Here is a 19,944-nt window from a genome sequence, read left to right on the forward strand (position 1 = left end):
TTAAAGTAGTAAACCTGTGTAATTTAAAGGTTCTCATTCTCTTGGACTCTTAGTTTGATCTGTTATTTTGAGTATTGGTCCCACTCCCAAGGGTTCAGATTTGGAAAATGCCTATCTGGAACTGGTCAAAACATTTGTTGTAAAAAATGTATCTGACAATTGAGAAAGATTAGTGTGTAACAGCTTAATCCTCTGAGAGGCTGAGCACTCCCAACTCACACTGAAGCAAGTAAAAGTTAAGTGCACTCAGCACCCCATATGACTGTGTCTTAAATTGCTATTTCTAATTACTTACAAAACTTGAATGATTCAGGTTGCTTTAGTCACAGAAGGGGCCCCAGGGACCTTAGAGATAGTAGACAGAAAAGTTGTTGAATTGCTTAACAGACCAGGTTTATTTCCAAATTTACCTAAATTAAAAAAAAAAAGACAGATTACAACAGGCAGTTGGTAAATCTTTTCTAATGTACTGAGCCCTTTGGTCATGCTAAAACCTGCATTGTGTCTGCCCTGCCCATTTTATCCATTCAACCACTTAACACTATTTCAATGCTGCTGGAAGGGCGACTGCCACACATATTTAGACCCTGTAGCAACTCTAGAAAATAATGGAATGAGGATTTCATAGTAAAATGCAGGCTGGAAAAGTGTTAACTGACAAACAGTAATAATGTCAGCCTTGGTCAAGCTTCAGACTTAGCCTGGAAGCAAGATTTTAATTATTATTATTATTATTATAACAACACTTAACATTTACCTAAGGCTTTTTTATCGATGGATCTCCTAGCACTTTTAATACCCCATTTTACAGATGGGGAAAAATAAGGCATACAGAGGTCAAGTGAATCACCCAAAATACGGTTATTTAACTTTAAATACATTTATAAAATAAAACCCTGTGTTAAATATCTTCTTCTAAGTGTCTGCTCCTGTTTCCACTGTAGTCAGTGGCAAACTTCCTTTACCATCAGTGGGAGCAGAAGCTAGCAGAATACTGTGTAATGTTAAATACAATTTGGGAGAATTGTAGTAATTGATTTAGAAGGAATATTCTATTGAACTGGAAGACACGCTATCAATTCGGGGGGGAGGGATAGCTCAGTGGTTTGAGCATTGGCCTGCTAAACCCAGAGTTGCGAGTTCAATCCCTGAGGGGGCCATTTAGGGATCTGGGGCAAAAATTGGGGATTGGTCCTGCTTTGAGCAGGGGTTGGACTAGATGACCTCCTGAGGTCCCTTCCAACCTTGATATTCTATGATTCTATGAATTGTTACTAGCCACTATGATCCCAATCCTGCACCCATGAGAATGATGAGTTTTGCCACTGATTGAGCTGGGAGCAGGACTGGGCCCTACATTTCAATCTGTTTTAGACTGGAGAGGTGAGGAAGAGGTGACAATTATGAACCTGTTAAAGATTCAAAATCTGGAAAGTCATAACACGTTTTATAATAGAGCCACAAAGTATCAGATAAGCCTCTGTAATATTATCAGGCACAGGCATGAGGCACAAAGTTCCGGTACAAACTTCTCTGTAAATCACCAAGTGTTCTGATTAGAGGTTTTTGTTTGTGACCATTTTTTAAACATGATTTCCCCTTAACCATAACTAGGGAATGACTTAAGAGTTTGTATCCATTTTTCTTTTTGATTCTCTGTTTATCACACTGAGAATTTATCATCTTCATGATAGAATAGTTCATGATAGAATAGAATAGATAGATAGAACTCTTCATGATAGAATAGTTCTGATTAGTCTTATAAATATATGCACTGTACTTACTATGCACATGGAAAAAGCAATCAATGCATTTTTTTTACTTAAAAATGTGTAGTCTTAAAAGTGCAAGTAAAAACATTTTGAAAAGTAAACTGAAAGTTTTATTACCTGCAATGATCCAAGTTTAGGGTTCCAAGTCTCTCCCACAGCAGCTGACGACAGCCACCTCAGTGGCAAGGGAGCACAAGAGGTCTGAAGTGTTCTTGATGCCCTCAATTCTGGCAGAGAACACAGAATTCAGGTCCGGGAAGGTAAGTAAAAAAGGAAAGGGTTTTATATCATTTTGCTTTAAAAGAGTTTTGTCATTTTTAATAACCGTTTATTTAGAAAGTTTTAATAGGTTTACAAAAATTTGTTGTGTAAATCTCAGAAATAAAACTTACACTGAGCTTATCTTTTTGTTTAGAGAAATGTTATGCAGTAATACAATCATCAGATCACTCTGTTTAACAGGGTATTTGTCATTTTAAGCCTATCCATGTGTGTTTATTGCTTTTAAGTTCTTAAAGAGATTTTTGTTTATTTAAAAGCATTCTGGTTGTCTTTAAAAGTAGAACTAGTCTGTTTATGTCAACATTGTTTTGCTGTGTTGTGATGCAAACAGCAGTACTAATAAGAAAGTGAAACTGACCAGCAGTAGTACAGTAATATTTAGCCCACGCAGGGCTCTTTTCATATAAACATCTCATTGTACGGTAGCATCACTAGCCACTGTGGCATAGGAAAAAGCAGAGTGCTGAAATGGTGAAATAGAAATTAGATTTTAAAAATACATTTTAAACCATCACTCCTGAAGATTTGACTAGTAACACAGGGAGGGATTTGGAACTTTTAATATGATTTTTATCTTGAAATCATCCCATTAAAAACATGGCTAGTGTGAAAATGGAGCGAAACATGAAACTGGAGCACAGAGAAGTATCTGGCCCAAACTTTTTAAAAATTGTTCCTTCCCAACGTACATCTCAAATTTTGGAAACATACCTCCTCACACCACTTTAAAACTCTCCTATGGGGATGATAGCCTCCTTTATAAATCACTAGGAGATCTATGGATGAACTATCATTATTATTATTGCTGCTGTACATGCTTTTCCCACTACCTTAAAAATAATAAAACCCCTCTAACCGTATCAATACTTACAACAAAGCTAGCTTGGGTCTCTAGAACACAAGTCATTTGAAAAGCAAGGTTTAATCTTAGATTCATTAAAAATATAGTATCCTTCATTCTACAATCCAATTAAACAGTAGGTGGAAATTTGGGCTTTGAAAAAGGAGAAATTTTAGCTGAAAAGCGCCACCTTGTGTCAGAAATAGAAAATTCCAGTTTCTAACAATTGAGCTGTTAGCACATCCGGGGTTACCTAGCTTACTGGTAAAGGTAGCAACCTAGCATTCTGGTTAGACTCACAGTTATTGCCAGATGGCCAGCGTTCCATGGTAACCAAAACACTGTTTTTTCCCATTTGGCTAAGAAAATGAAACGTTTTCCTTCTGATGTAGGCTATATCACTGCAATTCATAGCTTTGCCATCTTCAGACTAGAGATTACTACACTGCACTTTGGTTAGGGTTCCTCCTCAAATCCATCCAGAAACTAAAGCTAGTGTAGAATGTGGCAGCCCACTTGTTAATCCTACTGTGAGCATATTGCACTAACGTTTCATAATCTGCACTGGCTCTGTGTGGATTACTGGGGAGAGTTTAAGGGCTTGGTATCGACCTAAAAAACCGTAAATGACCTGCCTTTCTGAGAGATGCCTCTTTTCCCCATGTGACACTGTCACAGCGGAGATTCCTACAGCACTCATAACATACCCTTAAATTATAAAAGAGAGGGGGCTGCTGGCAGGGCATTCTACAGAGAGCCCTTTTCTTGTGGAATGCACTCATCCTGCCCTTGGTCCAAAATGGCCCAACTCAACTGACCTTTAGGGCATGCTGTAAGGCTCATCCGTTTAAAAGACCTTTTGGGGAAAGAAGTTTTATTTGAGGGAGGATGTGATATTTATTTTATTTTATCTAGGCTACATGGTGTATTTAGCTATTGCTATACTTTGAGAACCAGCAGCAACCCTACATTTTGCTTACTCTGTTTTTAAGTTAATTGTCGGGGGAAAGAATGTGCGAGAGTGCACTCCTTATATTTTCACAAATCTAAACAAACACTCTACACTTTTCATTACTCAAAAGCTCACTTTTACACTTGTAAATACACTTGTCTCAGTTTGGGGGCCAAGTTTTAGTCAACAGCATCCATTTAATCCTGCAATACCTGCTGGCCCAATAAACTGTTGATCAACACTAGTCATCTTGTTTAATCTCCTAATTCTAGAAGGTCCTTGGATACTATGGTGATGAGCACAGTATAAGAACATAAACAGAACAGAATAGAATCTAGCATGTATCAGGCAAGTGAAAGACTTCCTCTCAGTCTACTCAGGCAGCTAAATTATCTTGTTTAGGGCAGTGAAATTCACCCAGGTGTGGCAAAGTTCCTATTTACCAGTTACACCCATTCAAATGCTTAACATGGGGCTTATCCTTATGTGGTACATTGAGCCTCATACAAGCCGTATGCACTGAGGGGAAATTATATCCCTAGATAAAGTTTATTCAGGTCAAACAGTAAGCAAATCCTGCACCTCTATTAACTGGATCAGAGCAATTACCAATCTAGAAATGGATCAAACTGCAATGAATAAACAGTCTCATTTTTAACTCTCTTTATCACTAATCAATATTCAAACTTAGTGAGTTTCAAACAGGAAGGTGCCGTTACAATACTAATTTGAGACCTTTACCAACCAATGCAACCGCACAGGATTTATGAGTGAAAGAAATAAGAGTGAAAGGATTTCATGATCACGAATATTGTATTCATGTCAGCATTATGGACACAATATTGGTGTTTAGTTTACTGTTTATATACTACAGCGTCAGCCCAAAAGGTAAGCGGACTGTTTTTAACTGTTTGCAGAATTCTAACAGAACAAAACCAAAAAGTATACCAGGGACACAGACATGTCATTTATAAATTATGTTTGTTAGTTAATGTTTAGGTACTGCTCTGAAAATGTCACTTATTAAAAGCTTTTTAAAAAGGAATGAGAAAAAAAATCTGTAGAATTTGGATTGCCATACCACCTCCCATACTCAAGGCATCTCAAAAACTTTCTAAAGCCTATTCACAAGTAAGCTGGCCACATATAGGCAATATACAACAGCAGTTCTACGCTCAGCAGTATCATTATTTTGACCATTACATCCTCCACCCCCCCACCTTTTTTTTTTATATATAAAGATAACTAGTGCATGCTATCTCCTTATGCTTTCAAATAGTGCTGTAAGAGCTTTCAACTTCCCTCACTGAGTCACTAACAATAGGCAGAAGGGATATTTCTTGTTTAACATACCATTTCAAGGCTGACCCCTCCACCTAACAAGTATTTCAAAGTTGCCAGCCACCGTATTACCTCTGTGCCAATGAATTGATAACTATTTGTGTGAAAAAAATTCTTCCTGTACACTTGCTTACAGCCTCAGACTTATGCAAAAAAACAAGAAAGAATACCTCTACCCAATTTAAGCTACAGAGGGAATTTGGCTGGGCAGAACTGAAATATAAATGTGGCAACACACCCCTACTCTTTTAGAAAGGGGTCACTAATGATCTTTTATATTACTATTGATTTGCACTTCTAGCACAGTTCAGTTCCCTTGGATTAACAGTGACGGTAACTAAACTACAATACAAGCAATCTTAAAACCAAGCATAGCAAATAACTCTGCTGACAGTATCAGTGTTCTCTCTTGGTTTTTAATTTTATTCACTCACAGTGGTGGGTGTATGTTGGTTTCACACTTTTATGATCTTTAACATTGTAAAATTTTTTTTGAATGGTGCGTATGTTAGAGCTCAAGCCAAACTCTTGGCTCTGAACACATACACATAGGAAGTTTGGGGAAAGTTCAGCGCTGGATGTAAATTTTAACTCACTTTCACTTCTACAATATGCTGATCCAAGACCCCAGATCCACACTCTTCTCCCCCACCCCCAAAATTCACTGTAAGTTTAAGTCATAATCTAGACTTTATTAATCAGAACAACTCTAGTTGCTATTAAAGTAGCCGTGAAAAATGAAGAGGGGAGTTGCGTTTAAAAATTTTTAAAATCCACAAAGAGAGGTAAGAAGAAAATTGTGCACATGATTAGTCTAGTAATCTGTCATGTCCATTCCACTCAGACCTCAGAGATTATGACTGTCGTGTGGAAAATTCTTCAGAAGTACTATCTGAAAGCACAAGAAGCATGAACATCTTACTGCAAGGTAGGGAAGCAAAGGAAGTGGGGAGGGAACTCCAGTTAGTCAGAAGAGCAAGGTAAGAGCAAAGGGGGATTCATTTATTAGAAATATAGGTACATAGTTTGTTATGATTGGAAGAATCACATGGTAAGTTGCCTGCCTGGTGCGAAGACTGCAGATCTCAAGAGACATCTAGACAGACTTATCTGCAGTGCTGGAGACCAGCCAGTGGTCATGGTACATGTAGGTACCACTGGCATAGGGAAAGGTAGGAGAGAGGTCCTGGAGTCCAAATTTAGACTGCTAGGTAAGAGAGTGAAGTCTAGGACCTCCACAGTAGCATTTTCTGAAATTTCACAGTAGCATTTTCACAAACAAGGCCAGAAAGACAGGCAGAACTGCAGCGTCTCAATGCGTAGATAAGACGATGGTATAGAGAGGAAGGTTTCAGGTTTATTAGGAACTAGGGAACCTCTTGGAAAAGGAGGAGCTTATTCAGGAAGGATGGGCTCCATCTAAACCACAATGAACCCAATCACTGACATGTAAAATTAAAAAAGGTTGTAGAGGATTTTTTTTAAACAAAGGGGTAGGGAAAAAGACAACTGCTGTGGAGGAGTACATGGTTCAGGCAGAGACATCCCTTAGCGATTAATTTAAAGGAAAGCATGCAAGCCAGCACTATGGGCTACACTTGTCAAAAGGATAGGAAAGAAGTTGGTAAAGTACAGGTAAGAGCTTGTGAGGAACAGTCAAATGTAACAGTTCCATTTAAATGTAACACATGAAGGCAAGCAGCAGAATATTGACAAAATTTGCAAGTGCCTATATACAAATGCTAGAAGTCTGAATACTAAGTTGGGTCCCTGGTTTTAATGGGGGTATTGATATAATAGCCATCCCAGATACTTGTTGGAATGAGGTTAACTGATGGGACACAGTATTATCAGGGTGCAAAATATATAGTCATAGAGTAGGTCAAGCTGGAGGGGGAGTGGCACTATATGTGAAAGAAAGCATTGAGTCAAAGAACTTTAATGGACAGAAATGCCATGCTTGAACAATAAGAGTATAGCAGTAGAAATATACTACTGACCACCTGAGCAAGATGGCGATGGTGACTGTGAAATGCTCAAGGACGTTAGAGAGGCTACAAAGGTGGGAAATGCAATATGTAGGATTTCAACTATCCTCATATTGACTGGGTGTACGTCTTCTCAGTATGGGATGCAGAGGTGAGAAACCTGGGGAACTGTCCCAGACCGAGGTGTTAAGAGAGGCTTTTGGAACAAACTGATAAATTAAATAGTAATAAGTCACCAGAACCACATGGTATTCACCCAAGAGTTTGAAGAAATTCAAATATGAAATTGCGGAACTACTAACGGTATGTAAACTATTGCTTAAATCAGCCTCTGTACCAGATGACTGGTGGAGAGCTAATGTGACACCAATTTTTAAGAAAGATTCCAGAGCTGATCCTGGCAATTACAGGCGTGATTTCAGTACCATGCAAATTGGTTGAAACTATAGTGAAGAACAGAATTACCAGACACACAGAAGAACAAGGTATGTTGGGGAACAGTCAACACATCTTTTGTAAAGGGAAATCATGCCTCCACAATCTATTACAATTCTTTGAGGACGTCAACAAACATGCAGACAAGGGAGATCTAGTGGATATAGTGTACTTGCCCTTCCAGAAAGCCTTTGACAAGGTCTCTCACCAAAGGCTTTTAAGCAAAGCAGGCAACCATGTGATAAAAGAGAAGGTCCTCACATGGATCAATAATTTGTTAAAAGATAGGAAACAAAGGGTACGAATAAACAGTTTTCACAGGAGAAAGAAATAAACGGCAGAGTCCCTCAAGGAATGTACTGGGATCTAGAAAAAGGAATAAATAGTGAGTTGGCAAAGTTTGCAGATGATACAAAATTACTCAAGATAGTTAAGTCCAAACTTGACTATGAAGAGTTACAAAAAGGATCTCACAAAACTGGGTGACTGGGGAACACAATGGCATATGAAATTCAATGCTGATAAGTGCAAAGTAACGTACTTTGGAAAACATAACCCCAACTACGCATACAAAATGATGGGGTCTAAATAAGCGGTTACCACTTAAGAGAGATCTTGGAGTCATTGTAAATAGTTGTCTGAAAACATCCACTCAACGTGCAGCAGCAGTCAAAAAAGCTAACAATGTTATGAACCATTAGGAAAGGGATAGATAAGACAGAAAATGTCATGCCACTAGATAAATCCATGGTACACCCATACCTTGAATACTGCATGCAGTCACGGGCAGCACAGTTATCACAAAAATATAACTAGAATGTTAGACAAAATGGGCAATTACATTAAAAAAGCATTTTTGTGGTATTTTAAAAGAATAGAAGTTAGCTCGTGAAAAGAACCCTGGGGAATTACTTACACACACGAACCAAAAATCTGGTCATTTTTTCCTCACTGTAATATTAACAGTTATGTGTCTCTTGTGCGGTACCATAATGTTCATGACTAATCTCGATGGCCTGAATCTTGTACAAAAGAAATGATTTACAATTTAGGACAAGGACTTCCTAGTAGTTATATTTTTGCTTTCCTGTCTCCAGAGTCTGAAAAGGCAGTGGCAAAAGGGGAGCTAAACAGAAACCATACAGTCGCCACTTTGCAATGCTCTGGTCTGCACAGCCCCATACAAGTAAATCTCTTCTACTCAGAGAAGATGTACAGTGTTTTCACAAACAAGCCAATCATTACATACACCCTCCAAAGCCTGAAAGACATCACTGATCCAGATGAGAGTGCTTCTACTGCCCACAGCTGTCTCTTACTAGCAGATCATAAACAAAGTTTTCAGACTGAATTTAACCTTACAGGCAAAGGTAAAAAACAAATCTTTGTTCATTATAGCATATTCCCGTTACGTATGTAAAAAATGCAGTCTTAGGCTTTGTCCACAAACAGCTGATTTGTTGCCAGCAACAAAAGTGTTTATGAAAGCAAAATATCTATATTTATATATTTGTTAAAAAAATACTGCAGTATTATGGAAGTAATGATCCAAACACTGAATAACAGTATTGTTAGACATAGTTTTGTGGACAATTACCGTAGGGAGTTTTATTTTCCAATACATATAGCTATATAAATAGCTAAGATATGGAAATGGGAAACCACTTAATTATGCAATACTGAACAATTCAGGAAAGAAATATTCCTCCTGGATTTCAGCAGCAGAAGACCTGATTACCATATATAACTGTGATTACTTTTCATCATACAATAATCCAGCTCTTTTAGGAAAATGAAAAGAAAATCAAACATAGAATATTCGGCACAGAAGAGTGAACTGCAGGCTGTTTGTTTTTCCCCTTTGTTCCACGGATCTCCAGTAGATTTTAAGAAATCTCATTCTGTATCAAACCACATATGCAAAATTAGTTGGTTTTCTTTGTAAAGGTTCCAGCTACAAAGGTTCTTTGTAAAGGTTCCATTTGGGAATTCTGTTGCAATGCAGTAGTCCACAGACAGTTAAACAGGACGGTGCAGATGGGACAGCATCATGTTTTAACTGTGACCCCAAATTGCACTACAGCCCTGCAAAAGCCCAAGTTTGTTGCAGAATTCAGCAATACGTCTAAAACACAGTAAACACTCAACTGCACTGCAAAAATTTGTGTTCTAATCATGTCAGCACTCTACCGTGCTGTAACATGATCCCTCAAGATGGCTGGAATTACAGTGTCAACAGGATCAAAGTGTCAACCATATTGAGATTGATGACACTCCTTACATTATGCCCACAAAAAGAAAAGGAGTACTTGTGGCACCTTAGAGACTAACCAATTTATTTGAGCATGAGCTTTCGAGTACTCCTTTTCTTTTTGCGAATACAGACTAACACGGCTGTTACTCTGAAACCTGTCATTATGCCCACAGTTTAGCTAAAAGCTAAGGCTTTGCTTTACAGTGATGACCCAACTTTGCATAACAATTTAAACTGTTGTGGATCAAAAGACTTCCAAAGTTTTGGCCAATCAATAAGCATGGGGCCCAAACATATTAGAATATCCATGCTCTACCTTATGTCCCTCCCTTTAACACTGTTATAAGCCCAATTCAGAAACTAATTCAGTTTTACGGAGCAACTTTCATACATTGTGTATCCCAAAAGTGTTTTACAAAGCAACGAGTAAGATATGGTTATTGCAGGGACTGTACAGTAACAGTTTACAAACAGTCTTGGACTTCAGAATAGAAATTCTCAAATGAAGGAACATTGGCAAAGACATCTCACTCACTATATTATCATGTCTAACATGATAACATTACAAGTTACTAGTACTCTGTTGCAAATTGCCTAATATTCTACCAGTTATTGGCCACTAAGCCCCTGCTTAGTTTACTCTAGTCTTGAGTTGCTTTTGTTCCCTAATTGGTTTAAATAAATAAAAAAAGTCTTCACTGGTTTTAAACATCTCATTCTTTTCACAGTGTTTCTGGTGGGGATATCAGATTGCATTATTAACGCAAAGCTGTCTGAGCCGGAAATTTTTGCAGAGCAACTGCACGCCACAGCTGTACACCAACAAAACAGCAACTCAGGTAGCAGTAAAAAGTTTTCTCTGTATAGTCAGCACTGAGATACTCAGCAACCAAGAGTAGCAGGATATGTAAGGATGGGAGAAGGAAGATAGTTTTTAGATTCCACACACACAAATCTTACAAGTTTTCACAAAGACTAACTGTGGTATCTGAAAAATATTGGGCCAGGTGGTTTTCTGAAATTCACACAACCCCTCTTTGTTCTGCAAACTTGCATATTTGTATTGGTGAGCAAAATTTGGGCACTCTCTCTCTCATGGGAAATTATGTTCTTGCTCCTATCTCTCAACCAAGCATAAACCAGGCAGAGTTCTAAAAGGTTTCATAGACGCTTTCTGGATTGATATATTCACATAGTCTTGTGGACATCCTTAAGTGTTAATGAAACGTTCTCAGGTTTGGCTGTACTGCGTTACCATCCTAAAGATGAAGAAATCCTCAAACTACCAATGGGGAACATGCTGTCTTCTGTACTGTATTTCATCTACTTCACAGAGAATGATTTTTCTCCCTTTCTAATCACAGGTATAAGTGAAGACATGCTGCTCAGACTAAGACACAGACAAAGCATCTATGCCAAAGCAGTAATCGTATGTGTCCTGCTACCCTGTGCACTAGCCTTCATTGTGTTTGTTATATTTGAAGTTCCCTTCCCAGTAAGTTTGCTGAGCACAATAGCTCTTTATGACAATTTGCAACTGATATTTTATCAATAGCTAAATATGATTTAAGTTCATTTCATTATTATAATAAAACAAGCAGGGTTCTGAGTTTAAGAAGCCCCAAGGACAGACACAAAGGTAAATTCCGTGAGATCATGCCTTTAAAAGATTTGCTAATCTTTGTGATGAACTGGGGTAACCACTTCTCCAGTGAGAGGTCTTATCACCTAATTCAAACTCTGCCAAAACGAGCAATTCCTCACCCTTCGTATGACTGCCTACAATGACATATTTTGCCTATTGCTACTAGGGTATACAATCCCAGTGCACACCTGCAACCTTGGGATTTTGTATCAGATGGAATCATCGATACCCTGTCTTTCAAGGCTTTATTGTGGATTCTGGGAAACTTAGGTTTGACTCTTGGTCCCAATCACTTGCTCTCCAAGCCAGCACACATACGAACAGTACTAAGGGAGGTGGGGGAGGGGGGTTGCATTTAGATCAAAATGAGGAGGAAACAGTCTTGCAGCCTTCTAAAGTGACATCAATCAAAAGCAACCCTCTTGACTTCAGGATAGGAGTAGTCAAGCATTTTCTAAAGGTACAAGAGGGGAGAACAGAAAAGACTTTCAAGAAAAGGTAGGTTACCGTGGACTCTGAAGTTTTGTAGGCCCTAGATTTCATAATTCAAAGATGCCCCCAAGAGGGCATATGCCATGCTGGAGACGTCTGGGGTAGAACACACTGGAAGCTGAGATGGTCAATGTGATTTTTTTTTTTAATTTCTTTTTTTTAAAAAGACATTGCTACTTCCTCTCACACTCTGAAATGCATACTTCAGTCAAAATTCAGGTTAGTCTCCCTAGAAATGAAAAACCATCATTTTACTAGCTTAAAATTCTTGGTATTTTGGGCTGGTAGCGTCTTTCCAACCTTCTAATGGCTTCTCCTTCTTTTCCGAGTGCCCATGCCCTAGCTGGAGCCAGCTATGCAACTGTATTCAGAAATGTAAAAGACAAGGAGAAGAACGCATGGAAAACCCAAATTCTGTATCAGCCGAAGGATCTGCCATGGTAGGTCACAAAACCACACAAGTTTTTAAATGTAGTTCAGTAACAATATTTCATTTAACAATACAGATCTCCCTCAATAAAAGTGAATGGCACCATAGTTCTGAAAGTGTGTTATGAGGGTGTCTTTTCAAGATTAAATGATTTAATCTTTTTTTTTTTCCTGCCTTGTTAAATGAACAACAAAAGGAGGTGGGTATCCAATTTTTAGAAAAAAGGGCCTGGAGGATTCAGGACAGCAGTGTTCTAATGCCACCTCAGGAACCTACTCGCTGTGTGACCTGGGCCAAGTTACTTAACCTCAACGAGTGGCCATTTATTTCTCTATGACATAGTTGTAATACTCACCTCCCAATGATACTGTGAGATTTAGTGTTTGTAAAGTGATTTGAGATCTTTGGAGGAAAAAGCCTATACTGTCAAAGAAACTATTTAGAAGAAAGGACAAATAACAGCACTGCATTAAATAGGGAATAGTTTAGGAAGTACAATGTGAAACTCCATTTCACAGATCTTTGAAATGTATATTAAGCAGCAATTAAAAGCTGACAGATTCAAAGCAAAGATCATCAGCAAGGACTGGGCACAGTTTAGTTTTCAATTGAACATTAGCATAAAAATTTCACATAATTGAATGGTTCTGTGCATAGACCAGTCAGATATCTTGTGTATCAATGACCACTGTCGGAAGACAGGATACTGGACTAGATGGACCTTTGCTCTGACCCAGTATAGCCGTTTTTATGTTCTAATGGAACAGAATGCTATGGGTTTTATCCTGAATACAGAGGGAGCCATTCATACCAGACTTGGATATAGTGAAGTAAAATGAATGGCCCAAATCGTTTCAAAGCATAACAGTATGCCAACTGCAATTCCAATTAAACTGAGTCTCTACAGTATTTAGAGTAGGGAGAATACCACAAAATAAAACTGTCACCAAATATTTGTTCAATAATGTTTAATTTGCTTCATGCTCCTGGTATGTTTGTTTTCTGCAAATTATCCTAGAAAATTAATTTATTAGCAGGATTGTTTGCACATACAAATTTTGAGCATTTGCTGTAAATTTTTGCAGAAAGCAAATTTCAGATTTATAACTGAGCATTCACATTAGAAATCTGATTTTAAGATTTACTCTCAACCAGTCACAGAACAGAAATAATACCATGTGATGTGTGTCCAATCAGAAAACCTAAAATATTAAATATTTGCAATGAACTAATTGGGAACAAGCTACAGGCTAAAAATTTATTGTAGAAATTTGGCAAATAATTCCAAACAAATGAAAAATGCCATCTGTGAAAATTTCTGAACAGAAAGTGGCAAAATATGAATACTTTATTCATTACAAATCATTCACTTGGCTCTACTTGGAGTGAAGTTGCTTGGCGAAAAGCATGATTGCACTAAGAGCGTTGGGAATTGGATTGAGACCCTTTAGACTCATTTCACACAGGCTACTGAACAGCCATCAGGCAGTAACTTTTGGCCACAATCACCATCGTATACATTCGAACAGAGAGGCTAGAGGCAAAAGGCTGTGTCTACCATTTCCAACCCCAAGAGCCACCATCCCCCACTACAATCTACTTCAAATTGAAGCCAGAAGAGGTTACACTAAATGATTGGCCTGAAAAAACAAGACGACCATTACACAGGTCAGATTTTAGGAGCAAGGCTGCTAAATTTAGTAATACTGAAATATTCCCCTTCATTCCCCAGAGAGGAGCTTCTTATCAAGCACCTTGGACCAAAGCAGCCAAGATCATTGCCATTCATGAGACTTAGTTCTGAAAAACTGCAAGCTGCAGAAGAAAACACAATTTTCTGTTTTATCCAAGCACAGGTTTTTGCTTTATCTAGAAGTCTGCATTATTTTTCTCCTCACTTCTTATTGTTCAGAGAAGCAAGAACATCAGCATTTTACATGATACAGTCAAGCAATTACAGATTACAATGAATGGTTACATCTGAGTGACATTAGCCTGTTTTAGGGGCTCTCCTTACGGAACTAACCCCTCGGAACACATCTTGGTGTTGACTCCCTCCATGAACTACCTAGAATCACATTTTAACTTCAGCAGTAGACTATGGCCATTAGGAACAAAGGGGATAATGGAAAAACCTACTTACAGAAGCAATAAAAGTCTCACCAGACATTGCAAATTCTCCCTCTGTCTTCCTTAGGTTAATTGTAGTTGGAGTTCACACAGCAACTAACATCTGCTAAACTGAAGATTGTATCTAGACAGATTATACTTAAATGCAAGACAATGAGTATTCAGAAAAGCATCTAACACGGGAACCAACTAAAAGTATATATGCCCTGTCCATTGAGCTTGAGGGCCAAATTCTGCCCTTACATACACAAACTCTTGCTTGTTGTCAGCAATCAAAAGCTCCCTTCATCAGCATCTTCAAAGCATAAGGAATTTGGGTTCGCAATAACAAAGTTCAACTCTGCCCCATTTTAAGCATCCCATGCCACTAATTTTCTTGTGTTCCTCATTTTGTCATAAACTGGATCATACCATGGTTTAGCAGTTCAATTAATTTGGGACCTTCACACTGTAATGTTGCTTCCAAATGAGACCATAGGCCAGACAGTTATTTGTTGTAAAAGGAGCACAGGTTCTGAGGGAAGATAAATCAAAAGGTAACCCCACATTTCTACAGGCAGATTTCTGTGTGCATGTTCTTGAACTCTCATTGCATGGAACTAGACCATCAACTTCCCTTAAAAATTCCACAGATCCATGGAGTACACAAGACCTTCAGGCCAACTGAACAAAGTGACATTAAAGTTCCAGAAATGTAGTCCAGGTTATGGATTCAAGGTGCCAAATCTGTTGAAGTCAGAGACAAAACTGCTGTATTAGGTCCAATCTAGTCCATCCCTCTATCAGTACAGGATTTTTCCCTGCAGTATAGTTTCCATTGCTTTGTCCAATCTGCTTTAAATGTCTCAAGAAATGGATGTTCTCCAGCTCTAGTGTCACTGCTTTATACTGTGTGCATAGAAACAGTGAAATGAAATTGCTGAAAAATCTAGATATTGTATTATCCCATGTTCAGTACACACACGTACACACACAAAATCATGGGTGTTCATATGAACAGATACAATCAGTTATCCTCAGGGATCTGTACAGCCAGCGGACCTGAGTCTCCACTGCCTACCACCTTGTGTAGTAATTTACATCTGTGAAAAGTGAGTAAAAAATCTGTTTAAAATATTGTCAGATATGAATTACTATACAAGATGAAAGCCAATGGAAAAGTCAGGCATTAGTTCTTCTGCCCCTTAGAAGCCTATTTTGAGCTTCATTTGAAAGGAACCTAATCCCTCCAAATCTGAACTGATTTATTGAATTTTTTGCATAGCCTCAACACAAAACTAGGTGAAACTCAGTTTCAAATTAATTCTGCTATGAGGTTTTTTGAACCTAGAACTCAGAAGATGCCACACAAATTTAAACTGAAGAAAATGTTCACACAAACTGCTGAATTTTCCAAAGCTCTGCATAAAACACAAGCCTAGAAATCTGCAAGCACTATGCTTCTATTATTAAATTCAAGCATAAAGAAATTAGGTACACTGATGACCAAAAAGGACAGAAAGACACTTTGATCCAGTTTTCATCATTTGCTCTGTACAACTCTGTATCTGTAAACCTGTTCTATTCCAATTAAACCTTGCCATTTATCAACGTAAATATCATAGTCTAATCACTATGTAACACAGGATTTTTATCAACTGTCACACTGAAAATTCACAGCCACACATTTGCATAACTGTACCTCTTAGTGAATATACAGAAATACCTTGAAAATGTAATCAGAGTAAGTGTGAGATTATTATTCTGCAGAGATCAATAGTGGCTAACTATGGCTAAACCTATGCTGCAATCAGAGCTCTGACTACAGTACATGTAGACATAGCTGGGCTAGCTTTGATCTAACGGGCTCGAACAACAATAGCAGTGAAACCATGATAGCACCAGGCTATACAAGCCCACCCAGAACCCTGTCTGTTTACTCAAGTGGCTAGCCCATGCTGCAATGGCTTCACTGCGATTGTTATTGAAGCTAACTAGATCAAAGCTAACTTGAGTATGTCTGTATGTACGGCAGTGAGGCCTCTGATTGCAGTGTAGACATACTTTATATGGTGAAGTGGGCAAGCACTCAAAGAAAAAAACTCTTACCAAGACTACTTTCCCCAAGGATTGAGCCTTTTATACTTAGAGTGCACAGGCTAAAATGAAAGAAAAAAAGATTTTTACATTCACACAGAATTACAGAAAAATCCAAGGACTCTATTAGCTGAGTGTGCCGCTGTGTCTCCAAACCACTCAAAACAAATCATCTTTGACTTAACAAAACACTGGTTAACTGGTTTTTTCACCACATTTTCATGTGTAACTGCACTACCTTGTTCTGGCCTGCACCAAGAGAAACTAAATACTGCCTGAAATATGATACTTGTAAGATTTCGAGCCAAGTTTTAAAGTCCCCATTAGTTCAGAAGAGATTTGGATTAGAGACGGGCTCAAACCAGAACACCAGAACTAACTCCTCCCCCAACCGTACAAACTGTATGGAGGTTCTAAATCCAGAATTTAACTTCTGACATTGGGCCCATCTCCAGTTCAGATAAGGATTCAAACTTTCCGTTGTTGACCCAAACTGAATCTCTGAACTGTACGCAGTTCACCCATCTCGGATGCAAGCTTCAGGTTTCATAAATGAATTGCTGAAGGCAATATCTGAAGATGAGAACAGCTTTCATCTCAAGTTCTCCTGTAAATAATTAAATGCCAAAGATCTGCATAAAATGAATAAAAGCGGCCTTCTAGCCTAGTTGTGAACAACAGGACATTTCCTCCAAGCAATCTAGATTCTGTCTTTCTAAATCAGTGTCATGCATCCTCCACAGCGGCACAAACAAAATTTCAAACAAAATTAACATCACAAAAGAGGTACAAAAACCATGTCATATTTGAACAGTGATGACAAGTTTTTTAGGAGGTTTGGGTTGTCTGGAAGAGGCGATTACTATGGGTTACAATACCCAATCTTAGGCACTATAAGGTGGGTAGAAAGCTGGCTAGATTGTCAGGCTCAACGGGTGGTGATCAATGGCTTCATGTCTAGTTGGCAGCCGGTATCAAGTGGAGTGCCCCAAGGGTCGGTCCTGAGGCCGGTTTTGTTCAATATCTTCATAAATGATCTGGAGGATGGTGTGGATTGCACTCTCAGCAAATTTGCGGATGATACTAAACTGGGAGGAGTGGTAGATACGCTGGAGGGGAGGGATAGGATACAGAAGGACCTAGACAAATTGGAGGATTGGGCCAAAAGAAATCTGATGAGGTTCAATAAGGATAAGTGCAGGGTCCTGCACTTAGCACGGAAGAACCCAATGCACAGCTACAGACTAGGGACCGAATGGCTAGGCAGCAGTTCTGCAGAAAAGGACCTAGGGGTGACAGTGGACGAGAAGCTGGATATGAGTCAGCAGTGTGCCCTTGTTGCCAAGAAGGCCAATGGCATTTTGGGATGTATAAGTAGGGGCATAGCGAGCAGATCGAGGGACGTGATCGTTCCCCTCTATTCGACATTGGTGAGGCCTCATCTGGAGTACTGTGTCCAGTTTTGGGCCCCACACTACAAGAAGGATGTGGATAAATTGGAGAGAGTCCAGCGAAGGGCAACAAAAATGATTAGGGGACTGGAACACATGAGTTATGAGGAGAGGCTGAGGGAGCTGGGATTGTTTAGCCTGCAGAAGAGAAGAATGAGGGGGGATTTGATAGCTGCTTTCAACTACCTGAAAGGGGGTTCCAAAGAGGATGGCTCTAGACTGTTCTCAATGGTAGCAGATGACAGAACAAGGAGTAATGGTCTCAAGTTGCAGTGGGGGAGGTTTAGATTGGATATTAGGAAAAACTTTTTCACTAAGAGGGTGGTGAAACACTGGAATGCGTTACCTAGGGAGGTGGTAGAATCTCCTTCCTTAGAGGTTTTTAAGGTCAGGCTTGACAAAGCCCTGGCTGGGATGATTTAACTGGGAATTGGTCCTGCTTCGAGCAGGGGGTTGGACTAGATGACCTTCTGGGGTCCCTTCCAACCCTGATATTCTAAGATTCTATGATAATAGGTGGACCTCCCTGCAGAGCTTATTGCATGACTGGAATCTAACAATGTATTTGAAAGGCATGAAATATTAGTTAAACCATCAGTGCATCATGTACATGTGTACATGCATATAAAAAAAATAATCTGCACAAATCTGCCTTAATCTCTGTGAGACCTTCTGGTGTCAGATGCAATCACAATAAACAAAAATATACTCGATTGACCCAGAAGAGAATGATGCTGCAGAAAAGGCTCCCAATGCGGTCATGGCATCACAACACTACAATATCATCGTGTTAGGGCATAAGTAAGGCTACGTTTTAGTCACCGGTATTTTTAGTAAAAGCCATGTACATGTCACAGTCAGTAAACAAAAATTCACAGCCCATGACCTGTCCATGGCTTGGCCTATGTATCCTTAACTAAAACTTGGGCTGGGGGGCCACAGGTGCTCTGGGGGTGGTGGTCCAGGGGCACTGCAAGTGCTGTGGGGAGCCCAGGACCCCCGCTGGTGCTGGGGGTGAGGTGGGTGGTGGCGCACAGCCCGGGACGCCTGCTGGTGCTGGGGGGAGGGTAGGTGTTGGCAGTGCTGGCAGGCTCCATGGAAGCGACTGGCACGTCCCTGCAGCTGCACCAACTCCTAGGGGGAGGGAAGGCCAGGGGAGCTCTGCACACTGCCCCCGTCATGAGCGCCAGCTCCATAGCTCCCATTGGCCGGGAATTCAGCCAATGGGGGCTGCGGGGGCAGTGCCTGCAGGGACATGCTAGCCACTTCCGGAGAGAACCCCCCCACCGCACCCGAGGTAAGCACCACCCCCCAACCAAACCCTCTGTCCCAGCCCTGAGCCCCGTCCCACACCCAAACTGCTGCAGCCCCGAGCCAGACACACCGGCCACTGCAGAAGTCACGGAGGTCACAGAATCCATGACCGACACGCAGGCTTAGCGATAAGTTATGAAGTCTTTCTGGTGTATGTGTAACCATATTCAACAGGGGGTCTTAGCAGTGCCACTTCTAAATTGCACGGGTTTCTGCCCAAAACAAGATGCACCAACTCCATTCAAATCCCTCTGATTGGGTGCCCCCAACATCCTCCTACCCAACACAGATACACAGTTGCTAAGTGAGTATAAAGATGACCGGAATGCAACAAACCCAGCATTAGGAAGCAGTCAGGAAAAGATCAACCAGGCTCTAGAGTGCAGACGGGTGGGGAAGGTGCAGGGAGGAACCTGGGAATCCTTCTCAAGGGAAAGTGAATGCCAAAGTTTCTCTCTACTGCTTTAGCAACCCTGAATGGGGAAGCTGAAAAGATGATCTCGTCATTTTAGGAAGCTTATTTATAGGCTGCTACAAAAAG

The 19,944-nt window shown here is 39.8% G+C and overlaps 1 long non-coding RNA gene across 2 annotated transcripts in view; it reads right to left on the reverse strand.

Annotated features, from left to right (window-relative positions):
- LOC140899708 (uncharacterized) overlaps positions 1 to 19,944 on the reverse strand; it is a 22,729-nt gene continuing 2,785 nt past the window's right edge. For both annotated transcript variants that reach the window (XR_012155428.1, XR_012155427.1), the window contains exons 2-3: positions 1,890 to 1,999; positions 1 to 410 (exon numbers count right to left, since the gene is read on the reverse strand). This is a non-coding gene — a long non-coding RNA (uncharacterized LOC140899708). The remainder of the gene's footprint in view (positions 411 to 1,889; positions 2,000 to 19,944) is intronic.

Source organism: Lepidochelys kempii, chromosome 17 (assembly GCF_965140285.1).
Source record: "Lepidochelys kempii isolate rLepKem1 chromosome 17, rLepKem1.hap1, whole genome shotgun sequence".
Lineage (NCBI taxonomy): Eukaryota > Metazoa > Chordata > Testudines > Cheloniidae > Lepidochelys > Lepidochelys kempii.